The sequence below is a fragment of the Aquarana catesbeiana genome, linkage group LG05, assembly GCF_042186555.1.
Source record: "Aquarana catesbeiana isolate 2022-GZ linkage group LG05, ASM4218655v1, whole genome shotgun sequence".
Classification (NCBI taxonomy): Eukaryota; Metazoa; Chordata; class Amphibia; order Anura; family Ranidae; genus Aquarana; species Aquarana catesbeiana.
In genome coordinates this window covers 564,568,085-564,581,625 of record NC_133328.1, presented here as the reverse complement: position 1 = coordinate 564,581,625, position 13,541 = coordinate 564,568,085, and positions in this window count along the sequence as shown.

Here is a 13,541-nt window from a genome sequence, read left to right as displayed (position 1 = left end):
CTGCATCTACCGATGACTGAATACTGTACCAGCCCACTGCTGGTACCATCTGATCGCTGTAACATCACACCAGGTCACATGACAGTTGTAAACAATGGATGGCTTCCTTTCAAGCCATCCATTGCGTATAATTTTGTTGCTAGCTGTGATTAGTCACAGTGATCACATGGTACAGACTGGACCAATCATGGCCCATCCATGCCATGTGATCAGCTGTGGCCAATCACAGCTAATCACAACAAAACAAACTGAATCGCTTTTATTTAGTAAAATGTTTGCATATAGCAATGACATTCAATAAAAATTTTAAAAAAGGGAATAAAAAATTAAACTTTTTTTTTTTTAGTACTGTCTCCAGTTAGTGTCCCTGATCACCGTCACACCCATTACACGATGATGCTGTACTGCACTGGTGACAGTATGTAAAAAATAAAAAATATATATATATATATTTAATTTTCCCAAAAATTATGACAACTTTAAAAAAATTGGCATGCCTTTTACTACTACTACTAATACCTTGGACTGTCTACATTTCAAAAAGGGGTCATTTAGGGGATATCTGTACTGTTCTGACATTTTTGGGCCTCAAGAAATGAGATAGGCCATCAGTACATCAGGACTGATCAATTTTCAGATATTTTCAGATATTTTCAGATATATACCATTGTTTATTTCCTACAGACTAAATAAGATACACTGATTTGGGTTATTTTCACCAAAGAAATGCAACAGAATACATTTTGGCCTAAATTCATGAAGAAAGATTATTTATTTGCTAAATCTTATAACAGAAACAAAAAAAACTCAGTGGTAATTAAATACTGCCAAAAGAAAGCTCTATTTGTGTGAACAAAATGATCAAAATTTAGTTAGTGGGTACAGTGTTGCTTGACCGCACAATTGAAATTCAGAGTGTGACAGCGCTGAAAGCTGAACATCGGCCTGGGCAGTAATGGGGTAAAAGTGCTTGGTATTGAAGTAGTTAAGCTTCATGTACACGGGAAGTTTTTACAACCTCTCCTGAACGATTTAACTTGACAGATAGTAACCCACATTTAAAAGTTTTGCCACGTTTCTCCGCGTTTACATGCCGTGTCTAGCGTCGTTTTGCCGCATTTGCGTTTAGAATTTTTTTTTTTTTCCAAAATTAAAAAAAATTTAAAAACGCCAAAAATGAAAAACACCTGTAAATGAAACCGCGTTTAGCCATGTTTAGAAGCGTTTGGCGCTTGAAATGCCTCTAAACTTAGCTTCTGAACCCATTTTTTGCGTTCCAAAAAAAGTCTCTAAATTAACTGTCTAGAAACGACTGTAAACGACCCTGTGTACATGTACTGATAATATAACACAGAGGAGAGTTTAGGAGCAGTTGAAAAAAAATGCCCAACTGCTCCTAAACATCCGTTTAGCAGCAACAGTGTACATGAGGCCTACAAAACCTCAAAAATAAGAAACAGTGAGGCTTATTTTGAGTTTAGGGGTTAAATTACAATGTTTTTTTTTTTTTTTCCAGCAATTAGAAGTCAAAGAGGTAATGCATAACATTCCAGAGGTGTCCCTCTTCCCCAGACAATCGACTTTTGGCCTATAGTAAAGAGAAAGACAGGAGGAAGAGAAATTGTAAACAATGATTACAAATGATGACAAAAGAGCCAATGTTATCTTCAGTATGTTTCCATTATTCTTCAGACATCTACTGTTTATTAAAAGCCAACAAATAATATATGACACACACTGAAAAGTTACTGCAGTATTTAAAATTCCAATGACATCACAGCCAAAGCTTACGAGAAGAAAGTGATGGACTGTTTTTAATGAATGGCACATAGAAGTATATATAAGCTGTTTAATCTTAGTTAACCTGGTTAACCAAACAGTGCATGTCATCAACATATACACACTGAAGAACGCCTTTTCGCTATATATCTATCAAACGGCTCCAATGTCAAGAATGGGTTTTGAATTCTCATCGTGGAGTAATGTTCATCTGCTAACATTTTTGAAATCTATAGAAGATGACCCGTATTGCTTACTCTAATAGCAGCTATGCAATTCATCAAAGAATGGGTATCTTACTATTAACGAAACATCTTTGTGGGGTTCTGTGGAAACGAGGAATGTCTGTGGTGCACAAGTAGCCCTGTCAGAAGTTGAGATCATTTACAAAAAAAAATATCTTTGGGACAACAGAATTGTGGAATGCAGGCCTGGTTTTTATTACTCGAAATGATGGAAGCCCTGAAAACTGCATACCTGGAAACACATGATTTTTCAAAAGTAAGCTTTTTGAATGCTATTGTAACATTTACTGGAAATAAATTTTAGAATGTTTGTAAATGTAATACAGACTTCTTGCTAAATGATTCACCTGTAGTATCTGTATATCAAGAAGAAACGTCATTAATCACTTGCCGACCAGCCGCCGAAGTATTACCGCGGCAGAATGGCACGGCTGGGCGAAACGACGTTATCTTACGTCGCTTTGCCTTTTGGCCACTAGGGGAGCATGCGCACGCCAGCAGTGTGTGCACGGACCTGATGCGATTGCCCGGCGGGTGCGATGACCACCGGGCTCCCGCGATCATAAACACACAGATCCCAGTTCTCTCAGGTATGAACACCGATCTCTCTCTCTCCTCCTAGATAGTCCCATCCCCCCTTCAGTTAGAACACACACCTAGGGAACACAGTTAACCCCTTGATCGCCCCCTAGTGTTAACCCCTTCCCTGCCAGTGACATTTATACAGTAATCAGTGCATTTTTATAGCACTGATCGCTGTATAATTGTCAACGGTCCCAAACATGTGTCAAAAGTGTCCGATGTGTCCGCCGCATTATTGCATTCCCGATAAAAATCGCAGATCACCGTCATTACTAGTAAAAAAAAAATAATAAAAATGCCTTAAATCTATCCCCTATTTTGTAGACGCTATAACTTTTGCGCAAAGCAATATATGCTTATTGCGATTTTTTTACCAAAGATATGTAGAAGAATACGTATCGGCCTAAACTGAGGAAAAAATTTGTTTTTTTGATAAAAAATGTGGGATATTTATTATAGCAAAATGTATTTAGTGTTTTTTTCAAAAGTGTCGCTCTTCTTTTGTTTATAGCGCAAAAAATAAAAACCGCAGAGGCGATCAAATACCACCAAAAGAAAGCTCTATTTGTGGTAAAAAAAGGACGTAAATTTTATTTGGGTAGATTGTCGCATGACCGCGCAATTGTCAGTTAAAGCAACACAGTGCCATATCGCAAAAAATGGCTTGGTCATTGAGCAGCCAAATCTTCCGGGGCTAAAGTGGTTAAGATTGAGTAAAGAAAAAATAGACTGTTAATGAACTTTAGCTTCTATATGAGGTTTTTCAGGTTTCATCTACTAGGTTTGCAGTTGTGTATTCAGTTTAGAGCAGCCTTCCTCAACGTTTGTACCCCTGCGGTAACCCCTTACATTGGTGGTTAGTGGATTATTGCACTCTTGCTATGGTGGTCAGTTTAGGCAGGAGACCAAATCTCCATTGCTCAAGGAACCCTTAGCAAGATAAGGAGGAACCCTATGGTTTGAAGACTTATGAGAAAGACTATGTTTAGATGGCAATAGTGCCTGTTGGAGATCTAAATCTTATAAAAAAAAAAAATCCATGCCTGGGGTTTTGGACTAAGGTCCAGGGCCCTTTTCTACACTGAAATTTTGGTTAATCCCAAAAAATCCTCTGAAGAGGCCCTGTTGGGGGTTACTCTGCCAACATCCCAAGAGGGTCCAGAAAGTTATTGTCATGCATGTTTATGGCTGCTAGAATCGTTGTAGCCGGTGGCTGGCAAAAGTCAGTGATTCCCTTTAATTTACTCAAACACAAACTTAACTGGATCATGGTGAATGATAGATTGCCTAGCTTTTTGAATATCCACTTCCTTTCACCTCCTCAACCCATGCAAAGTTTATACTGTAGTAGAGCCTTTTTGCCTCCCTTCCCATTCTCCTCTACCTCCTTCCATATATTGTTTGCTGAAGTTTATATTGATATAATTTTACAACATATATATATATATAGCTGTGGAAGAGATACTTTGACTTTATGTACAGGAGCTAGAAAAGTTGGTTTTGTTTTCTCCTATATGCTTTTGTAAAAAAAAAGAATATAATACTTGTTAGTATTGAGAGAACTTTCTATGTGTAAACACAATTTTGAAAAACCTAAAAAAAATTGCAAAAAGAAAAAATCAACCATGAATAAAAAAAACATACACAGATAAAAAAAATATATACATCAACTTTTTGCATTATTTCTATTGCACATTAAGTCAGGTCTTTATTAAAAAATAACACTTATGCCGCGTACACACGGGCGGACTCTTCGACCGGACTGGTCCGACGGTCTTTCCGATGGACTTTCCGACGGACTTTCGAACGAACGGACTTGCCTACACATGATCAACCAAAGTCCAACGGATTCGTACGTGATGACGTATGACCGGAATAAAATAAGGAAGTTGATAGCCAGTAGCCAATAGCGGCCCTAGCTTCGGTTTTAGTCCATCGGACTAGCAAACAGATGAGCGGATTTTTCGACAAAGAAAAGAAAGATTTGAAACATGTTTTATTTCTAATTTATTTCTAATTCTAATTCCAATTTCTAATTCTAATTTCTATTTATTTCTTTTATTTCTTTCTTTTTTGGGGAAAAAAAGTCCGCTGGAGCCCACACACGATCGAATTGTCTGACGGTGTCCGGTCTGCCGGACCAAGTCTGCCGGAAAGTCCGCTCATGTGTATGCGGCATTAGAAAAATATGGCCACTGGAATTTCTAAAGCCTCAGACAGATGGGACAATAGCCAGGTGAACATCATGGACACAACCCTTGGGTTCACGGTATTGTGCATTAACGAGTAACGAAAAGCAAAACTTTTTTTAGTTTTGGATAGAGTGGAGATCGATTAGAACACCCAGCAGGTTTTTATTGTTGTCTGTGCTCCCGTTAAGGAGATTCACCCTCTCTCTTTTTCCTGGTTACCATTATCATTGAAAGTGAAAGTAAAAGAAAATCCTAAATTTGGGGTTGTCTGCAGAAAACCAATAGGGGGAAATCATCCAATGGGGACACTAGTTCTGGTGACCAAGGGATTCCCTTAATTTGTAGGGATTTCCTCTCACTTCCTGTTTTGGCTATGGGACAGGAAGTGAAAGGAAATCTCCCCAATGGGGCACAAACTTCAAAAAAATAACTGACAGGGGTTATAACCCTCCCTTACCCTGTCCAAAATTAAAAAAAAAAAGTTTAGCTTATAGTTCTACTTTACATACAGAAGCAAGGACTACCAACTACCAGAGGGAATAACAGGAGGATAACCCCATGTGTTCCCTGACCCAACAGAAGACAATTTGAAAAAAATATGTACCCTTAAAAAAAGGAGGTGTGATCGTTGTACCTCACCTGCAGTTGGGCTTTAATGCTTGGTGCAGTTGTCCTCCGCACTGCTTTTCTATCTAGCCAATCACTGACCTGGATCTATTATGAAGCATCCTCACTAGGGGTGTGTGACTTAAGTAAACCAGGTCCTCAGGATTATTTTCATTTGCATGCTGGAGGGAAGGAGTATTATTTTAGCCAGTAACAGAAGGGACTTAAGTGCAGTTGCTGATTACTTAAGCCAAATTAGGGGACAGAGAGAGCATTTACAATTATTAAACCTGTAACCAAAAGCGATGAAAGTTATTTTAATTAGAAATGACCTACATGCATCATGTTATTTAATATCTTCATTAATGTCAGGATTGTGCCATATCTGATCACAATAGTGGACATTCACCTACAAATATACCAGATTATTGAAGAGTTATATTGTTCTTGATATATCTTTTTCTAGCTCTTTTGTTTTACACTGAGAACTTGTTGGTGTACTGATTCTTATACAAGTATGTCCAATTATATTCTAAAAAAAATAAATAAAAGTAATTGCAATCCAACAACACAGTTTATAATCTTACGAAGATACAATGAAAGAGAAAAATGGGGAATTATCAATAATAAAAAATTGTATTTCTAAATTGTATGTTCTACAATGGATACATATTTATCAGTGGAGAAAACATAATATTCTGGCTTGTCCAACCATGCTGTTAAGGCATGCAGGAACTTGTAGTTCCTCAAAATATGGGCAAATGCAAATGGTGAACCAGAATTTTACATTATTTCACATTTTAGATATATATTTAAATCTGATCAGTTAATATACGGTAAATCTTCTAATCCATGTATGTTTTTGTAAGAAAAACAATAATGAAAGAAACAAAAACATATTTCCACTTGTAGCTCATAATTGCATATATACATGTGGACAGCTCCTAGTACATATACTGTACACTATATTGTCAAAAGTATTGAGACACTGCCTTTACACGCACATAAACTTTAATAGCATCCCAGTCTTAGTCCGTAGGGTTCAATATTGAGTTGGCCCACCCTTTGCAGCTATAACAGCGTCAAGTCTTCTGGGAAGGCTGTCCACAAGGTTTAGGTCTATGGGAATGTTTGACCATTCTTCCAGAAGCTTATTTGTGAGGTCAGGCACTGATGTTGGACGAGAAGGCCTGGCTCGCAGTATCTGTTCTAATTCATCCCAAAGGTGTTCTATCAGGTTGAGGTCAGGACTCTATGCAGGCCAGTCAAGTTCCTCCACTCCAAACTCACTCATCCATGTCTTTATGGACCTTGCTTTGTGCACTGGTGTGCAGTCATGTTGGAACAGGAAGGGGCCATCCCCAAACTGTTCCCACAAAGTTGGGAGCATGAAATTGGCCAAAATGTCTCGGTATGCTGACGCCTTAAGAGTTCCCTTCACTGGAACTAAGAGGCCAAGCCCAACCCCGAAAAGACAACCCCACATCATAATCCCCCCTCCACCAAATGATTTGGACCAGTGCACAAAGCAAGGTCCATAAAGACATGGATGAGCAGGTTTGGGGTGGAGGAACTTGACTGGCCTGCACAGAGTCCTGACCCCAACCCAATAGAACATCTTTGGGATGAATTAGAGCTGAGACTGAGAACCAGGTCTTCTCCACATCAGTGCCTGACCTAACAAATGTACTTCTGGAAGAATGGTCAAACCTTCCCATAGACACACTCCTAAACCTTGTGGACAGCCTTTCCAGAAGAGTTGAAGCTGTTATAGCTGCAAAGGGTGGGCCAACTCAATATTGAAACCTACGGACTAAGACTGGGATGCCATTAAAGTTCATGTGCGTGTAAAGGCAGGTGTCCCAATACTTTTGACAATATAGTGTATGTTACGCTTTCAAAGTAAAGTAAATCTGTCATGACAGAAATAAAGGAGCTGCCAATGCTGCCCTTTCCTTCTGAAAATGCTAGTTGATAGGATATTACTCTGAACCTCTGGATTTCCCATCTATTAGTTACTGGCTGATAACAGGCATGTAGAAAAGTCAGAAAGAGTCATTATCTGCAAACTTCTTTCAGGTCAGGGATTCAAAGACTTAAAGAAAGACAACTGGCATGGCAATTAGCATTTCCAAAAGGAAAGCTCCGCAATGACAGTCTCTGGCTTTGACAAGTTTATTTTAGTTTGGCAGCCATAGACTTTAAAGGATAGCCAAGCTTGCAGGCATGATCTGTCAGTTGACCACTTTATCTGCAGTCCTGGTTTATGCCAATTTTGCAGGAAGGTGGAGGAACAGCCAGACATTTCCAGTGGTGCCTTAACTTGGAGATCAGCTAAAGTTTCTAATCTGTCCAATCAATCCTTCCCCTGGAGAACACTTGACTGGATTGTCTACTTATATCATAGGCTTTAGATTGTCGCCAATGTAGCAAAACTGGCCTGCTTTACTTTCAGTGATTATGATTTATTGCTGCTCTGTTTATTTGTAAGTATATGGTCCAGCTTAGACTCCATGATATATAGTCTCTATTAGTCTTACCCTGTAATTGTTTTTTTCACAGCTGCCAAGATTTGGGTTGCACTGTCTGATACACAGATAGCCACTAAAGGGAGAACCAAACTGGAAAGTGTGCCTATAAAGGAAAAAATATGTGCTTACCTCTCCCACCAACCATGCCGTCGCCACTGGCTTTTCCCACCCACCCCTAGGTTACTACAAGACATAGTAGTGATTTAGGGGCTGGTGGGAGGAGGCAGTGGCCATGGTGGGTTGGCAGGTGAGGTAGGTATATATTTTTGAGGGGAGAACCATTGGGCACTGCAGAGGGCACAGGAGAACAACACTCCTGGAGGTGTCAGAAGAACCTTCACCAGGCAATTTCTCTTCAACAGAGCAGCAATCAGTGGTGCGGGCAACAGGAGAGGTAAGTATATACTTTCTGCTTTACAGGCACATCCCTTAAGGGTGACATGGTTGATTTACTGAAAAACGTTATACATAATTCAATTATTAAAAATAATTTTCAGGTAAACTATGAAATAATTCCTGAGAATGTGTACTCATGTTAAGTACACACATTAGTGATGATATTATTATTGTAGCAAGGTCCCAGGCCTCCTTCGGTCTAATGAGAACCTCCAGGGCCAGGGATATCTGACATTCTTGTGTATGTAGTGGATTTCGAGGAATTGTGGGCGTTAAAGTTGTTGGGCGCCAGACACTTCTTGGATGCAAAAGAAAGTTTATTTCTCTTAACAAACCTTTTTTTTGGGGGAGAGAGGGTTAGGGCCAGGACACCCTTAAGTAGTTGCAAAATTAATTGACAGACTCAGAGACTTCAATAGGAGGACAGCCATGCAGGGAAAGGTATCCAGCAAGAAGCCACATCTGCATGTGTAGGATTGCTGTCTCCTATGGCAACAGTCTTTATGTCAGAAACCATGAATCAGACTGAGAAAGAAATACAGTTATATCGCACTTGTTTAATAATAATAAAAAAAAGGCAAACAGAGTAAAAGTAGTCAAAACATAGCCAGAGTTCAGGAACCAGAATGGATAGTCAGACAAGCTAAGATGTCAGGGAGCCAGAGAACAGTGTCGTAGAACAGCAAGCAGGATCTGGAGCCAGAAGGAATGTCAGCCAAGCAAGTCTTTAACAGGAACACAGGAGAGCGTCTCTAGAGATGTGACCAAGGTGAAGGCAGAGATCATCTGGGCTTTTGGGTTTAATACCACTTACCACTTAAAGCAGAACTTCACCCAAAAGGGGAAGTTCAGAGGTGTGCCCCCCCCCCCCTCCTTTTCAACAACTGGCAATTTTTTTAAAGGGAGGAGCATGCACCAGGTTTTGATAGGTACCCGCTCCTACTTCTAGTCTGATCACTGTGGCAATCCAAGCAGAAGTTTGCCCCTCTCCTTCCCCTGCGCCCTTCTGGGACACATCACAGGTCCCAGAACGACTCGAGCATGCGCAGTAGGAAACCAGTTGTGAAGCCTCAAGGTTTTCCTAAGGCTCCTTTCACACTGGGGCGGTTTGCAGGCGTTATTGCGCTAAAAATACCGCCTGCAAACTGCCCCAAAACAGCCTCCGCTGTTTGTTCAGTGTGAAAGCCTGAGGGCTTTCACACTGAATCGGTGCGCTGGCAGGAGAAGAAAAAATCTCCTGTCAGCCGCATCTTTGGAGCGGTGAAGGAGCGGTGTATTCACCGCTCCTAAACCGCTCCTGCCCATTGAAATCAATGGGACAGCGCGGCTATACTGCGGCAATACCGCGGCTATAGCCGCGCTATACGAGTGGTTTTAACCCTTTTTCAGCCGCCAGCGGGGGTTAAAACCGCACTGCTAGCGGCCGAATACCGCGGTAAAACAGCGCTAAAAATAGCGCTGTTTTACCGCCGACGCCCCCTACCGCCCCAGTGTGAAAGGGGCCTTACTTACGATGCCAGCACCTGCACCCGAAGCCGAATAAAGAATCAGCTCGGGTGAGGACAGCGCTGGATTCCTGGACAGGTAAGTGTTCTTGTATTAAAAATGTAGCTGCTGATTTTTTATTTTATTTTTTTTGTGGGGGAGACTGGAGCCCCTCTTAAGACCCCTTTCACACTGGGGCGTTTTTCAGGCACTTTAGCGCTAAAAATAGCGCCTGTAAAGCGCCTGAAAAATGCCTCGTCTGCAGTCCCTGTGTGATAGGCTGAGTGTTTTCACACTGGGGCGATGGGCTGGCAAGACGTTAAAAAAAAGTCCTGCAAGCAGCTTCTATGGGGCGGTGGAGGAGCGGTGTATACATTGTCTATACATTGTTCCTCCACCACTCCTCCACCTGCAAAGTGCTTTGGCAGCGTCGCTACACGGGCGCTATTAACCCTTCCCTCGGCCGCTAGCGGGGCGCTTTTAACCCCCGCTAGCAGCCAAAAAGCTCAGCTAAAACAACGGTAAAGCGCAGCTAAAAGTAGCTAATGTGGCCGCGGCTGCAATGTGAAAGAGCTCTTAAAGAGGATAGCCAAGCTCAATTGCCAGGAGATGACATTATCTGCAGTTCTGGTTTATACCAATGGAGCAGCAAGGTGGAGGACCTCTGGCTGAATGAGGCTCCATGCACACTGGTGTTTTTTTAAGCTCCTATAAGCTGTTAGTAGCATTTTGTTTTCTGCTCCTAGAAGCTAAATAGTGTTATCCTATGTGTCCATGCACACTACTTTAGGCTATTAGCATTTTTTGAGTTTCAGCGTCTAGAAGCAGAAAAAAAAATGTTTCTGTCGAGTTTTTCCAGCAGAAAAAAACGCTGAATGCTCCTAAAAGCTCCTAAATGCTCCTAACTGATTCTAAATTCTACTAAAATGCCCCTAACAGCTTTTTTGAGCTTTTTTTTTTTTTTCATGTACTGCAAAAACACTAATAAAATGCTAATACTCCTGAAACGAAAATGCTACTAGAAGCTGCCATAAAAATGCTATTATCAGCATTTTTCATCCAGCGTTTTTCTTTTCTAGCTTTTTTTGAGCTTATGAAAAACGCTAGTGTGCATGGAGCCTGAAAGAAATCCATGTGTGTATGGCCAGCTTAACCACTTCAATACCAGGCACTTAGATACCTTCCCGCCCAGGCCAATTTTCAGATTTCAGCGCTGTCGCACTTTGAATGACAATTGCGCAGTCATACAACACTGTACCCAAACTAATTTTTTATCATTTTGTTCCCACAAATAGAGCTTTCTTTTGGTGGTATTTGATCACCTCTGCGGTTTTTATTTTTTGCGCAACAAATAAAAAAAGACTGAAAATTTTGAAAAAAAACAAGTTTTTCTTTGTTTCTGTGAATAATTTTTTGTAAATAAGTACATTTTCTTCTTCAATGACGGGCACTGATATGGATGCACTGACGGGCACTGATACGGCAGCACTGATGGGCACCAATGAGGTGGCACTGATGAGGTGGCACTGATGAGGTGGAACTGATGGGCACTGATGATGGGCACTGATAGGCGGCACTGATGGGCACTGATAGGTGGCACTGATGGGCACTGATAGCTGGCACTGGTATGCGGCACTGATGGGCACTCATAGGTGGCACTGATGGGCACTCATAGGTGGCATTGATGGGCACTCGTAGGTGGCATTGATGGGTACTTATGGGTGGCACTGATAGTTGGCACAGATGGGCATGGATGGGCACTGATAGGTGGGCACTGACGGGCACTGATGGGCACTGACAGGTGGCACCGATGGACACTGATGGGTGGCACTGCTGACACTGATTGTTTGCACTGATGCCCCTAAGGGGGCATCACTGCAACATAATGGTGCCAATCAGTGCCCATTTGTGGGCACTGATTGGGCACACTGGGCTCATGTGGATGGCCATGGGGTACATACCTGGCCATCCACATGTTGCCCCTTCCCTGGTGGTCCTAGTGGCGATCCCTGGTGGTCCAGTGTGGTGATCTGAGGGGGGCAACCCCCCTGCCAGGAGAGCCGCCGAAAGGCTCTCCTCTACTCGCGTCTATCAGACGCGAGTGAGGAAAAGCCGATCAGCGGCTCTTCCTATTGACATTGTGATCAGCCGTGATTGGACACGGCTGATCACGTGGTAAAGAGCCTCCGCTGGAGGCTCTTTACCAAGATCGGTGGAGCGGTGTGTCAGACTGACACACCGATCGCGGCGATGTACGCCCCCGCGGGCACGCGGCGGCATGTTATCCTGCTGGGTGTCATATGACGCCCAGTCAGGATAACTGAACCACCACCCGGCCGTCATCTGCTATGGGCCGGGCGGGAAGTGGTTAATGTTCAAATCTCATTGGACTCAGCTGAAAATAACTTTCTGGAACACAAGGATCCTAAAGCCTGGTACACATGATGAGATTATCAGACGCATGATCGTCCTTTTTTTTTTTTTTGCATGCTAGTTTCCATATCGAAAATGAATAAGTCACTAAAGTACAAAATATCCCGTATGACAGAATAATAATTCGGAAGTGATGTAATGTATTTGTATTGTATTTTCGGATGAAAACTGTACTGTTTAAGGGAAGATCGTATGATCTGGCATTGTACAAGAAAAATTTTCGTGTTTGTCCCTTTGGATAATTTGGGACAAAAGCTGTGTACTAACGATCAGATTATCATACGATCGATTCGAAAGTGGTATTTTTTGTACGATATTCTGATCAGGCTTTATCCTTGTATGCTAGCATGGTAAATTGAGCCTATAAGGACATCCATACCAGACTACCAAAGGACCATCTGATAAGTGTCTGTTAGGTGTCCGATTTGTCCGATTTTTCCGCCGCAATATCGCAGCCCCGCTATAAGTTGCTGATTGCCACCATTACTAGTAAAAATAAATAAATAAATACAAATTCCAAAAATATATCCCATAGTTTGTAGACGCTATAACTTTTGCACAAACCAATCAATATACACTTATTGGGAATTTTTACCAAAAATATGTAGCAGAATACATATTGGGCTAAATTGATGAAGAAATTTGATTTTTTTTTTTTTTTTTTACATTTTTTTATTGGGTGTGTTTTATAGCAGAAAGCAAAACATATATATATATATATTTTTTTTTTTTTCAAAATTTGCATGTTTATTTTGTTTATAGCGCAAAAAATAAAAAAACGCAGAGGTGATCAAATACTACCAAAAGAAAGCTCTATTTGTGTGAAAAAATGACATAATTTTTTTGGGGGGGTACAGCATAACTGTGCAATTGTCAGTTTAAGTAACGCAGTGCCATATTGCAGAAAATGGCATGGTCGAGAAGAGGGGTAAATCTTCCGGAGGTCAAGTGGTTAAAGTGGAATTAAACTCCACTCTTGAACTTGTACCTACAGGTAAGCCTATAATAAGGGCTCAGTTTGTAGGTAAGTCTGTCATAATGTGCTAGTATGTGGTGCATACTAGTTCATTATAACTTTTTTTGGGGCTGCACAGTGTCTAAGAGGTTAGGGCTTCTGCCTAGCTAGGGTTGTCGGTTTGAATCTCAACCATGACGCTACCTGCATGGTAGGCTTATTGGTTCCTGTCTAAATTGGCCCTAATATGTATATGTATAAATGTGAGTTAGGGACCTAAATTGAAAGCTCCTTGAGGGAAGGGACTGATGTGAATGTATATATATATAAGTGATGT